We start from the raw sequence: 14,728 nt of genomic DNA on the forward strand, positions 1-14,728 counted from the left end.
GCAGATATCCAATCAGACGGAGGCCCAGCCCTCAGCCTTGACCTCCAGTATGGATGGAGAGTGAGTGTGTGTGTGTGTGTGTGTGTGTGTGTGTGTGTGTGTTCCATGACTAATGTGCGTATAGATAATCAGCTGATGTATGGCTGCTGGAGGAAGCAGTAGGAACAGTCAGTACGTTTAAAAATACAGACAGGAATCGTTTAAGAAAAACAGCTGACAGCTGATCACTGACTTCCTGCTCACACTTTATCACTCTGTCCTGCTTAACTGTAATTCATGACTCCATTATAATCTATTATACAACTGTAGGAAAGGACACTCTGTACAGCCTAATGTATGATGACTCTCATGGTGTCAAAGCGTCATAAATAATGTTGTCAACTGTTTCTGTTCAAGGTCTTGTGGATGAATTATTCTGTGTTGACACAACTGGCCCACAGCAGATTCATAACATACAAACATTTTTTACATTAAATGGTCTAACACCAACTAAAACAAGGCTGTATGGAAAAAGGTACGCAGCTCCCAGGGGAGAGAGAGAGGCAGCAGGTGAGCTGAACATCCACTCTGAAAATAAGTTGTGTCCCATGTCTTAAAACTCACAGCTCACTTCTCCTAACACCACAGTATTGAGAGCTCAGAGGAGAAGCTGCAGTGCAGGCAGAGGTCAAGCTAAGCTAACAGGCTAGAATATGAAAACATAGCTAAGCTAACAGGCTAGGCCAGGGGTATTCAAAGAGGTCCAGTTACAAAAATGTCCTCCCAGCAAAGATCCAAATCTTATATTGTCACTCGAAATAGTGCACCCTGATGTAAATAAAAAACAACATATGTACTTTTCTATGTCATTTATTGTCAAATTTCAAGTGTTATATACTTTAAACATACTGACAAGTCTGAACTTGTATGGCACTTGAATGGAAAACATTACTGTAGTTGTCTTTACTACATTTCAAGTAAATGAATTTCTTCTTCTTCTTCTAAACAAAAGACCTTTGAGCTGCCCACCCCCTATTTTAACCATGTATTAACTAGTGGCATTAAACCCAACAGGTCCTCACACATCTCTTTCTTCTCTTTGTGAAGAAATCTCACATTCACCAAAAGCTGGGCATTATCTGTTACATTGGTGGACTCATCAATGGCTAAGGATATGCATACTGCGTTTTGAACAGCTGCATCAGGCTGTGCCAGTACATCCTCTGCTAATAGTTCAGATTTTCTGGTTGTTGTTGAAGCTGACAATGGGATTTGCTTGATTTTTTCCACACGTCGTTTTTTTTTTACCGTCCAGTAAAGTCTCTGCAGCCTCAATTAAGCACTCCTTCACCACCCCACCCCCCCCACCCCCCAATCTCTGGTGCTGAAAGGTAAACAATCGATTTGATTGGCTTGGCTATTGATGACGTTTCTGTCGTATAAACTAAATTAGCTGCGCATGCACGAATGATTTATCTTTTTATTAGGCCTAATATTATAATTATAATATAATTTTCACGGGTCCGGGAAGAACTGTCACTGGGTCCGTGCCCGGATCGCGGTCCGCCATTTGGTGATGCCTGGGCTAGGCTATGTAAATGTAGCTAAGCTAGCTTTCATCTCCAGCAGCACAAGTTGTCCAAGTGGAACAGACTGACTCTGTCATGTTTCTGTGTAAAAGCATCACAGATAAAGAAAGTGCCAGAAGAGTGAACGTTGAATGAAAAGATGTTTTCTGTCTCTTCTGTCACGCAGTGAGGTCAAGTTGGGGTTTTTGTCCTGTCTCCATGTCTTGTCATTTCCTGTTTTATTTTGAAAGGTTAACTCTCCTCTCGTTTCAGGTCACTTGCCCTTCCTCATGTGTCACCTGTCTGAGTGTCTTCCCTAATTCCTGATTGTGTCCACCTGTTTTCCATTTGCCCTAATGTGTCTTATAGTCTGTGTCTCCCTTTGTCTTGTGCCAGAGTGTCTCGTTCCAGTCGTGCACCCCAGCCAAGTTATCACAGTTCTTGCCTTGCCTTGTCTCTGCCTTATCGTACTTATTCTTTACCTCCAAGTGAGTGATTTTTTGTTTGTATTTTCATAGTCTAGAGTTTTCTGTTTGTCAAGTTTGTAGCAACTTTTGTAGCCTCCTTGTAGAGTGATTTTCTGTTGGTTTATTCCTTTTTGTTTTAGCAGTTTTGTCCCTCCATTTGGAGTGGTTTTTGTTTATTAGATTTTTCCCCATAGCATAATTTTCATAGCTGTTTTTATTTGTCACTCTCTCTTGAGGTAGGAATAGTTAAATAAAGTCTGCCTAATTGTCACTCTGCATCTGAGTCCTCTTTCAAGTCCAGGCCTGACATCTTCATTTTTACTAATTAACCATTTAATTCACTGAGCAGCTCTGAGGCTACCGGCAGCTACCAGCATCTTTTAAGGTGGAATGTTTCCTTGTGTGTTACTCAATGCATGATTGATTTTTGGAAATGAATCAATACATCATATGACAAATTTGACCATTTATTTGTTTTTATTAGCTCTCTACATGACATACACTTGGGTGATGATCGGATCTTCAAACTCTTAAAATGTATTTCAACCAGATTATGTGAGCTGTGGATATTTTATTTCATCACCTGGAGAAAATAAGTGGCAGAGCATCACTCTGGTGCACTCCAGCAGCACTACACCTATACCAGTCAGATTAATACACATCTGACATTGTCAGTGGAAATATGAACTCTCATATGGTTTTATGAGTCAGTCAAAAATGACAGTAACATTCATTATGTCTTTGTTATTCACAGTAGACCTCTGTGATGCTAGATGATTTGTTTGACTGTGTTCCTCCCTCAGCTCCTCTGAGGCGGGTTAGAGTTAGTTAGGTGTGACCTGTCCTCGATAACCAGGTGTCCCAGTGAGTGTTGATAAACCTCCACATGCTGCAGGCTGACAGGCGCCATATATACTGACTACATACTGACGACTCCACATTTTCTCATCTATAATTCGCAATGATCCAGTGTGAAGAAGCAGCATCTTGGTGATTTAAGTTAAGTCACTTGGCAGCAGCTGAAACCAGTTATTAAGAAATAAAAAACAGCAGCTCAGCTTCTAGTTGAATTCATGTGTTTACTGTAATCTGTTCCCACACACACACACACACACACACACACACATGAATGGTAAATGGCCAGTGATGTAGAAACTCCCCTTCACTGACAGAAAGCACCAGACGTTCCCACAGAGCTGCAGACTGAGGTCACTGATGAACAGTCACAGCTCATCACTCAGCTCTTCTCTCTTCAGGGTTCCCATCAGTTAAAGGAGGGACTGAAATGTCTCATTACATAAAATAGCACTGATTTAGTCCTTCACTTCCACATTTTATCCTGCTGGTTTGACCTCTGGATCAGTGAGAGCAATCTTGTCGGGATGAGTAAATGTGCCTTTAAGTCCCAGCTGCTCCAGTGGAGCTGCTCAGGTCACACTGGTTGTAAAAATTTCAGGTGTGAATATGTGGAACTGTTAGTGAACAGAGGTTCACACACAGACACAGGTTAAAAACAATGATCCAAATCACCACTTTGGAGTCATTATGATGTTAATGAGGTTCTTGAATTTCTCAGGAACAGTGAGAACACTAAGTTTTATTTAAATACAACTTTAATGCAGGACTTTTAATTGTAATGAAGTATTTTCATACTGTTGTATTTAACTTCACACTTGAGTAAATGAGTTTTCTCTGCTGCTGGATGTGGTTTTTCTTGACAGCGGCTGGTTGGTGATGGTCGCTTGACAAGGGCTTCGGCTATCTTTACGTTGAAAGACAAGAGGTTATAACACATCTTCTAAGCAGCTACGTCTTCAGGACAGTTGGAGGCTACATTGAGTCGCTATAGGAAAATGACAAGACGGGCTGGGGCTAGCTGGTTAGCATACTAACTCCAGTAGAAGAAAAGGCGTGATAGAGACAAGAGTTAACATCTGTGTTTGTTTCCACCTCTGGAGACAGATGTTGGTGAGTAAAGGAATGAAGTGTGATGCTGAACTCACAACGTTTCTTCTAGACTGGTAAGTAAACAGCTGTTAATGCTAACATTAGCTATGTAGCGATAGCAAAACTTACATACAGCTCCTTTAATGAAACACTAGAGAGCAGGAAACAGATACCAGAGGACAGTGTCTGACAAGATGATGAAACATAATGAGTTCAAATCCAGGAAACATGAGAGATCATGTTTCTAAAATCAACTGTTTTCAAAAGTCCCACCTGACTCACAGTTGTCCTCGTTCACCAATATCAAAATAAAAGCATGGGACAAAGAAACTCAGTAAATATGTTCTGACATAGAACTATAACCTTGTACTGTAGGATTTTATCTACATGTCTACATGTCCTACTTTTTTAACCACACAACTCTACACCAGCAGTTTTAGAAGCAGGTTAACACAGTGACACCTCAGCAGAGTGCATGTATTTTTAACTCCAGTCAGAATCTTACGCCCTGAACTGATCAGAGATCAGACTGAGGGTTGCTGAGTGTTTCTAGTCAAGAACCATCAGAGTAGATGATTGATGAAAGCAGACCTGCTCTGATAAAGAAGAACTTTAGTGGTGCCAAAGTCCCATCAGCCACCTCTCCATGAGGTCTGGCCTAGGTGGAGCTGATCCAGGATGATTGATTATCTGTTTTAAATGGTCACAGTCCTGAGGACTGGGTGAGAGCAGCAGCGATGAGGAGGAGGTGAACTGAGAGGATGATGTCCACAGTGTGAATTCAAATGATCAACACAGTATGTCAATATGTCAACGGACAAAATCTAAAGAAGGACTGTTCCTTTACCTCTGGAACATCATAAATACACCATCATAACTGATCACAGCAGTTTCTCTCTTTTGTATCTCTAGATGTTGGTCAGCGTTCCCTCTTCACATATGAAGAGATTTAGAAGGTTTAGCAGGTATTTAATATTCAGGACACACAGAGGACAGATCGTCACATCCTGTAATAACAACAGCTGGTTGCATAAGTTTGCCTGCAGGCAGACGACAGATGTGAAGGAACAATGAGGGCACCAGCACAATGACTGAGCAGGACCTGACTGACTGATCACTCGGAGCCTGCAGAACTCCACTGTAGTTTTCAATGATTTGAGGCTCATCATCAAATCACATGACATCCACATAATCCAGCTGTGATTTCAGACATGAGCCTGCTCTGAATGAAGTCGGTTACCCACGCTGCATCTGTCTTTCATTAAGTTAAAACTGCTGCCTCAGCAGAATTTGTGAGGGAAAACAGCTGCTGAGAAAAATGTAATATAATCTCTTCCCTAAAGAGGGGCTGTGGCTGCAGTGGAGACAGGAAGCACTGAAACACTTGAGCAAAAGTGAAGTGATGGAGGTTGTTGCTGCAGCAGTCTGAGAGAATCAGATCCACCATGGAGAAAGTTCTGGAGAACACTTTGTTCATATGAAGCTGAACTGTGTTCATTTAAACTACGAGGGCTGGTCGCACAAAACACCTTGAGTTAACATTTTCTTTGAAGTTTGAGTTAAGGTTTCATTAAAATGTTCACTTAACTATTTAAGTGTTTCTCGTTATCTTAGTGTTGAACTTCAGGAATCACTTAAAAGTCAGTTAAACTGTTGCACAAAAGACCTTAGTGACCAACGTTCACCATGGTGAGGTTCCAGTCAAAACAACAAGAGGATGAGATAATAGTTGTCACAAGTGCTAATGGCAGCAAATCAACAGTCTCCATGGAAACAGTAGAATTTAACTGCTGTAAAATCTCTTTTACTGCTGAAAATTATTTAACTTTTTTCCTTAACTAAGGAAACCTTTTAAGAGATTGTGTTAAGTAACTCCCTCAGCTAACAGAATCCCAAATATGGTCAACCTGAACTGAAGTACTTTCTGTACTCTCAGATGTCTGAGTTACTCAGGTCGCGTCTGAACGTCTCACATGATTTCATTTAAATAACCTGAGACCCAAATGTTTTACAACAAAGCAAAGATTCAGTCCAAAGTCCAAAAACTGAACTCAGTCATTAGACGACCCTCAGGTTTATGTGACCCTCTGGAGCGGCCTGAGCCCTAGGTTGGGAACAAGTGGACTAAAGTATCTAAGTGTATATGACGTAGTCAAAGCAGCTGGAACAGTAACGTGTCAGATATGATGATATATCATGATGACACTTTTACTTTGATGGTTGAACTACATATTGTTGTCCCTTTGGTACTTTTATTTTTTGATGTAAAAGTAACTTCCTGTAATTCAGGGATCAGTTTACCTGCAGTTACACCTGTGTAACGAGTGTAGTGACGCTTTACAGACAAACCTGTGTGTCTTTAGTGAACCGTTCTGTGCTGCTGTTCCTCATCTTACATCACAGAAGGCCAGCAAGAAATGATTATTTTCACTATCAATTAATCCACCAATTTTTTTTTCAATTAATTGATTAATCTTACTTGATATTATGTATTCTATGTAATTCATTTTGAACTTATTTCCATTATTTTGTTCTACTTTTGTATGTTTTTCATGTAAAGCACTTGGTGCAAGTAATTTCTTTGTTGTCTACAAATAAAGTTTATTATTGTATCATCATTAATCGTTCTGCCAGTAAAATAGTAAATAATAGTAAAGAATTCTGTTCTAATTGATGTTTTCAAATGTCTTTTGTCAAAAACCCAAAGAGATTCTGTCACTTTCAGATCCATCCTTGTGAGAAGTTTAAAACAAGTTCAACAGTAACTAAACATCAAACACTGTGTAATGAAATGAATGAGCTCAATACAAAGCTACCCCCTGTTCCAATAATCAATAACCTCAAATCATTAGAGCTGCACAGGCTGTTGAGGAGTTTAAAGTCCACAGAAAACTAACAAAGAAAACCAGAATCTAAACACTTGTGTGCATGTGTATTCTGGGGGTGTGGGGGGAAACTGGACTTCATGACTTCAATTATGTCCAAAGATCCAGATCCACATCTGAAAATCCTGAAGCTCAGATTTGTTCCAGCAGAGACTGAAGAAATAAATCTGATGATTTAAACAACATCACAGCCTTAACCACAAAAACCTGAATAAGCATTAGCTTCACCTGATGTCTCTCCTGTCTGACCTGTTTCACTGATGCTTAGTTGTAGTTTTTGTGTGATTGTGACAGGACAGGATGTTTTCATGGTTCAGGTTATTAAGTTTCTTCATAAAGTTATGGACAAGAGATAAATTATGAGACAGTGTTTGTGTTTATATCTCTCTGAGCTTAAAGAGCTCCAGATATTGATCTGATGACTTTGCTGTGTTTAACGAGCTGTGATCAGCTGATCTTTTCTCTGGAGAAGAGTCTCCACTCTAATGAGCTATGAAAACACAGAGATATTACAGAGTGATGCGTCTTCAATCACAAACAGTCTTTGGCAGTCAGATAATGAAAATAACCAGCAGAAAGAAAATGTTCAGGAGATTCATTAGCATCAGAGCCTGACGAATCCGCTATCTAGCCAACCAGGAACTGCATCAAATCTAAGCCCAGTCCTAGAGACAGCAGCTCAGTCCCTGTTTCCTGTCTCCACTCGTCCACTCTAACCTTCGACCTCTGTATTTTTTCACTGAACTTCCTGGTTTTGTCCAGAAATACAAAAAGGTATTCAAAATCAGCCCAACAACAGTTTAGATTTATGTTCACTTGAACACCATTACCCAGAATCCCTGTCTGTCCTGTATCACAGTTTGGAGATTCTGTTTATCGACTGACTGGTCTGTTTGATGTGCTGCGTGTCCTTGTGTTGAGATAGTGTGGTGTGTCTTCCTTCTGCAGGTGAGTCGATTGTGTGTTGGTTAGTTTTATCTGAAGGTCATAAACTGAAGGTGTGTCTGTTTTATTTCAGTAAAACTTTACAATGTCTGATCCTGTGTGTGTGTGTGTGTGTGTGTGTGTGTGTGTGTGTGTGTGTGTGTGTGTGTGTTATTTCAGTGTCTACAATTTAAATATTAAGGAGACAGATAGAGGAGGAGACGAGTACAGCTAAAGATTTTTCTCTCTCATTGGTCCATAAGAACAATTTGTTTTTAATTATTCAGTTTGTTACACAAAAAGAGAAAAATTCATAATTTAATGTTTTCAGTTTTGTAATGTCTCTATTCATCTTGTGATTGCTCAGATTTTCCTACAGATACAGTTTATTTTCTGGTTCATTAGAAAACTGCAGGTTGTGATTTTTACTTTGACTTTGATGACTAGAATTTAGTGGATGATACTTGTTCCCCAAAATGTGGATTTTTTTCTATATATATAATATATAATATATATTTGTATGTATATAAAAGGCTTATTAAGGAGCGTTGACCTCAACACATAGTTGAGGTCATGGCTGTATTAACCTCTTCAGGAGCCCCAGAGCAGATATTTGTCGTTGGGCCCCTACTACACATAGCAGCTTCCTTATTTCCTCAGACACACAGAAATTAATTAATTTTGAAGGAAAATTCTTTAAGCAAAACTGTCAAAATTCAGTTTTTCCAGCTCCTCAAATGTGAATATTTGCAGTTTTTCTCAGTTTTCTATCACAGTCAACTCAAAATGTTTGACTTTTGACTGACTAAAAGACTGAATATGTTCACTTGAGCTTCATGGGAACTTCTCACTACTTTCTGACATTTTATCCATTTACTCAGTTGTATTTACAGTTTGTACAGGTCTCTGTGATGAATAATAGGACCTGAACTGAGGTTTTCTGTCTGTTAATGAGTTTACACAGAAAAATATGAAATCTATTTGATGAAACGGAACATATCTGCAGAACAGGATGGAGGATGGAGGACCTGACAGAGCTGATATTGGACTTAAGTGGCACAGAATTACAACAAATCTGTGATTAATCAAATCATATGGAGAAAACCTGTTGCCCCTGGGCAGTTGATCACTTTCCCTGTCCTGTAAAGCTTTTGTTACTCTTTCGTACCTATGTGTTATAGTGTCTTGGTGATTACCCAGTGTTCTACTGACAGTTCTTTGTTATATTTTTCATAGTTTTCGTTGTTGTGAATAAACTCCTTATTTATGGTTGGAATCTGGTTTCCTGTTTTTATTTGCTTGGCTCTCTTTATTTTTTTCATTATTACTTCCCTTTACTCCTAGACACTTTCTGGGAACGTTACAGTTACACAGAAAAATCTGGAAAAGAGCAGGGCAGGTGATCATCTGTCGATCGCCTGACGTAGTAGGAGAACGCCAAACACAACAGAACAAGAACCCTTAGTCTGCGGAGCTTTGAAGCTGGTTAGCATGTCACTAGATGATTCTTAAAAAGACGCTCTTACCAAAACAGTGGCTTCTCCGTAGTTGCCAGTGGCTCCTCCCTCACAGGACACTGGATGGATGGATCCTCACTTATGAGAAATCCAGCTCCCTCGTGACGTTAACTTTTCTATGTGTTAAGAGTATATACTGAATTGTGTTAAACCTGACTCTAATGTTGTTTCTATTCTTTGTATGGAGATTTGTTCATCACAGCCAGCTGATGGATCATATATAAAGAAAGATAACACTGTAAAGCAGAGTGGTACAACAGTAAAGGGGTCAAAGGTCAATGCAGGGGAGAGGAGAGTTCAGACAGAAACAGAAGTTCTGTCATTTCTGTTGTTTTTTCCGCAGGAAGTTAAAACATCTCACTCAGCAAGTAAAAACATAGAGGGGGTGGGGGGTGGGGGTGGGGCGGTGGGGGGGTAGGAGGGGCATGTTTCCATTACAGTAAGCACTGACTAGCTTAATGTGTGGCTTCTTTCACTCATTCATGTTCCTCTGCTGATTTTACTTTGTAATCACATCCAGAGGAGGAGGAGGAGGAGGGGGAGGGGGGAGAGGAGACATGAAGGAGGTGGAGGAATAAAAAGAAAGGAGAGACAGAGACAGATGGATAAAGAGAGAGAGTAGACTTTGACCACTCTTCATTCTTCTGATTGTTTGCAGTGTCAATAAAAAAAAAAACAGCCATCCAGCCTGAGCAGTATGAAGACCTGTAGTCGTGGTGTCAGTGAATCCAGCGCTGCAGGGTGACTGCTGAGGCTGAATGAGGCCACATGACAGAGATGCCTCTGTGCTGCAGGACAACACAATCACTGATCAGCTGACGTCAGTCAACAAGCTGAGCATGACTCCTGTTACTCACACAACAACTTCTTACTGTTTCTAACTGCAGCTTCTCTTCACATCCAGAGCTGACATCATCACTCCACTACATACTGTCACATCTCACCTGTCACCTCTCACCTGTCATCACATGCTGTCACCTCTCACCTGTCACCTTTCACCTGTCACCAAATCCTGTCAACTCTCACCTGTCACCACATACTGTCACCTCTCATCTGTCACCTCACATCTGTCATCTCATCCTCTCACCTGTCACCTCTCACCTACATGGAACCGTATCAATATCTGATTACTAAGAAAGTGGTGGAAGCTTCTTTCAAGAAGAATAGAATAGAATTCAGAAGATGTTGATATAAATTCTGTTACACTTCCACAGAGACTGTTGTTTGTGACAGCTGTTATTTATTATAAAATCTTGATTTGAAGAGTAACTCCTCCTCCTCCTCCTCCTCACGATATCTCCTCAGTTGTTTAGCAACACAGCACAGTTAACATCTGTTCTACTGTGTCTGACTCTCCTGCAGCAGGTTCCTGTAACGCCACATTCCCAGACCAACACCGAAGAAATCAGCTGATACATGTGATGATCAATAAACAGACTTCAGTCGTCTTATCCACAGAACCAACAGCAACAAATATCAAACTTTACTGTACTCAGTCCAGTGTCCCCTCTCTTCTAGCTCTGTGTTTGGTCTCCACCAGCTCCTCTTTAGCTGCTAAATGCTCCGCTATGTTCACCAGCTGTCTCTGACTGAGTCTGTCTGCTGTTTGCTGCTCAGCAGGTAGTGCAGAGGCTTTTTACAGATGTTTCTCTGACTGAGTCTGTTTGCTGTTTGGTAGAGGACAGAGTCTTTTTACAGATGTTTCTCCTCTGAAAACCAGTGAAACTTGACCAAACAGGAAATGAGCTGCAAAACCAAACCTAGGAGCTTAAATAGACTGACAATGTCCACAGAGCTGCAGAGATGGAAAGGATGCTATGTGAGTTCACAGCTGACCGAGGCTGTAATATCCACTGTGGCTAGGGAGAGGGCATCGTCCCCTGACTGACAGCTCATTCACTGATTCGAGTCTCCTTCAGTTTTACTGTGAGCAGCAGCAACAAGCCCTTTTCAGATATAATTTGCCCTGGGTTGTGTCTTTCAGGCAGTCTCCAGGATGCCCTCCCTGATTGCTGGAGGTCGTTAACAGGAACACCTGCAGACACTACTCAGGGCTGAAAAAGGAATTTACAAACTATCATTTTATCTGTATTTTTACACTGAGACTCATCATCAGTTTAACATAAACAGGTATTTGATTGACTTAAACATTATGTTGTTGTTACTGAACTTCTGAAAACAGCCCTACACCACTGAAGCTCCAGAGTCAGTCACTCACAGTTAACATAAAATATATGGATGAGTAAAGATGAATCATGATGCAGGACATGTGACAGGTGCATTTACAGTCCTGCTGGTATATTGACGTATGACCTCAGGTAGCTCAGGTATATACATGATGGCGGTGGTCTAGAATAAAAAGTCATAATTAATTAATCGTTCAATCAGTAAGTATGACTCTGAGTGATCTGCATCTCCCACAGTGTCTCTATCTGCACTGACTCCACCTGATCTAAAGGTTGAGCTCCTGAGCTGGTTAATCACTGACAATTCCTGCTGCCTCAAACACACCTTCTCTACTGAAAAGTCATGGCAGAGTCATGGCTCATCAAATAAATCTTTAAATAAACCTTATTTAAATGAACCTTCAGAGACCAAATGAAGGTTTAACCAGAGTCACTGAGCTTCACTGTCAGTCAGTCAGTCAGTCAGTCAGTCAGTCAGTCAGTCAGTCAGTCAGTCAGTCAGTCAGTCTCTGACCTCACCTGTCCTTCACACCTGAATACACCTGTGTCCAGTCCTGCAGCAGATCAAACTAATAACTACATAAGACAGCAAATATCTCATTCTCAGACACATCTGCAGGATACTACATCTGAATCAGTCAGACCAGATGATTAATGGAGACATTTTAATAACTTTTTCAATGTCAATTAATCATCAAAAGTTTCAGAACAAAAACACCAAATCTCCACTTTCAGCTTCTCTAATGTGAAGTTTCTACTTTCATCACTTTTTAATTACTGATATATTTGTGGGTTTTGAACTGACACTTGAACATGTCACCTTGGACTTTGCAAACTCATTCTAACAGTTTTATAGCATAGCTTAAATGATTAATCGATCAGTGGATTAACCAGTAGAAAACTCGGTCAGCTGCTGCCTGAATCAATGTGATTCTGATCAATCTGCGTTAAAGCTTTAATAAAAACCCTGTTCCTGCGGTGAACAAACCTCAATTCATTATCATACTACTTTTTTAATTCACCCTCACTTAACACCCATTTTTTGGAGGTGAGAACCGAGTTAGAGACAGTTTGTTGACTTACTGCAGGGAGCCATGGTGGCGGATCAGGGGCTCAAACTGTCACCAGAACCCGGACTGAAGCGTCAGACGCGGCGTACAGAGTCAGATTGTCCCTCAGTCCCTCTCTCAGCCTCTGCTCGACAGTGACTCGACCGGCGGAGAAGAAGCAGGGAGGCGTCGGGTGTACCGCTCATGCTGCCTTCAGGCGCGGTCGGAAATGTCGAAATGGGAAAGGGAGCGGCGCATTACAGTAAAAGCTCAACAAAGTGTCCAGTTGTTGATTTGAATTCATAGTGTTCTTTCCCTCACGATTCTTTTGTACAGCTGGTGATTTTTTTTGCCTCATATTTGTGATGTGTGCTGGAAATAAATATAAGGTAAAGGCTTTGATGAGAACTTAAAGAAGTTCTTAATAGTCTTAATATGACTCTGTCCTGTTCATACAGTCTGTGAAGGGATCTCTTCTGAGGGCACCACACCTGAAAGTCCAGACCAGGCTCTGAAGCAGTGTTCACGTTTTTGTTTCATTGAAGACAGTTTCACATAGAGTGCTGCAGGACTGAGTCCTTAAAGCCCAGAAATGAGTTACATTTCATCACTTCCTGTTCCCTGGTGCTAATCCCTGGTGTTTATCATCATTATTTTTCCTCTTTTACATTTTATACTGTACTCTCTTCACCTCGTCTGAAACGCTCCGTTAGAGCTCAGGGCTCTTTAAGGCCCCCCTCCTCCCTCTGGAGCTGTAGCCCAGTGTGCTCTGATTGGTCAGCTTGCAGCAACTACCATGAAAAGGACACCTTCTTGTGCAAACAAACTTCGGATGAAAATATTCATAACTTGGAATATTTTCATAAGAAACCCTTTTGATGTTTGTGTGTGGACACTTCCAGACTAAAGGAATATAAATAACGGAGGAACAGACAGACGGTCAACAGTTAGTGAGTCTCCACTGCTTCACCTCCTGCTGGTTTATGATGTTTAAGCATTTATATCTTTGCTGCTGCTTCTTACTGACATGATCTGGTCGCGATTGGGTCGTGGTAATGCGGTTAACATCCACAATGACGATGCAGACTGACAGGCCTTGAGCCTGAGTCCCCTGTTCGGCCACATCAAGTGTGAACTACAGAAATAACCGTTGTGAAAATGAAATGTCTAACTGTGCGTGGTTTCTGAAGAAGTCCTCCTTGAAGTGCGAGCTCACATTATACTGTTTGGGGCATTGGAGAATTGTGGAAAAATGAAGCAGATTTCTGCAGGAAATTAAAAACACTGTATTTTTGGCATGGCTACAAAACTAATGAAAACGTTTCACCATAAGTAGTTATGTGCTGCGCCTTGTGTGGGGGCAGTGGGCAGCTCCAAGGGAAGTATTGACATCAATAGGACCAGGAGTAATGTCTGGACCCCCAACAAGGCATTTCATACAAAGGAGAAATTCAGGTTTTTACTATAACAGTTTCTCCCTTTGATGTAAACTTTGATCCTTGTGACTCTGGAGACCATTTACATGCACAAAAATCTATATAACACACTATAAGAAAGGAAAAACTCAGAAAAGCATAACAGGTCCCCTTTAATTTTGGTCCTTAGGTCTGGACCGTGGTCCGTGAAACCTTTCACACCTGCTATTTTGGTTTGGGCCAAACTGAAGATCCAGACCAAACATGGTAAGTGTCAAAGCAACATCAAAACAATTTCCATTTACACAGCAGTTCATCAGGAACACCTCTACACCTGCTTGTTTATGTAACTATCCAATCAGCCAATCATGTGGCAGCAGCAGAGCCAGGTGAGGAACTTCAGTTAATGTTCATATCAAACATCAGAATGAAGAAAACTGTGACTCAGTGACTTTGACAGTGACACATTGTTGGTGTCAGACGCTGGTTTGAGTGTTTCTGAAGCTGCTCATCACAACAGCCTCTGGAGTTTTTACTCAGAATGGAGCAACAAAAAAAGCATCCAGTGAGCACCAGTTCTGTGTTGATGAGAGAGGTCAGAGGTCAGAGGAGAATAGACAGACTGGTTGGAGCTCACAGAAAGGCTACGGTCACTCAGATAACCACTCTTTACAACTGTGCTGAGCAGAAAAGCTTCAGAGTGAACAACACATCCAACCTACAACATGAGAAGACCATGTCGGGTTCCACTTCCTGTCACCAAGAACAGAAACCTGAGGCTGCAGTGGACA

The 14,728-nt window shown here is 41.0% G+C and overlaps 1 protein-coding gene across 1 annotated transcript in view; it reads right to left on the reverse strand.

Moving 5' to 3' along the window:
* The window catches only part of LOC111216875 (tumor necrosis factor alpha-induced protein 2-like), a 47,328-nt gene extending 34,631 nt beyond the window's left edge, over positions 1–12,697 (reverse strand). Inside the window, exon 1 of the mRNA XM_022738517.1 lies at positions 12,557–12,697. The gene's annotated coding sequence lies outside the window, so the exon portion shown is untranslated. The remainder of the gene's footprint in view (positions 1–12,556) is intronic.
* Positions 12,698–14,728: the final 2,031 nt, after the last annotated feature.

This window comes from Seriola dumerili, unplaced genomic scaffold (genome assembly GCF_002260705.1).
Source record: "Seriola dumerili isolate Sdu_G_001 unplaced genomic scaffold, Sdu_1.0 BDQW01000036.1, whole genome shotgun sequence".
Lineage (NCBI taxonomy): Eukaryota > Metazoa > Chordata > Actinopteri > Carangiformes > Carangidae > Seriola > Seriola dumerili.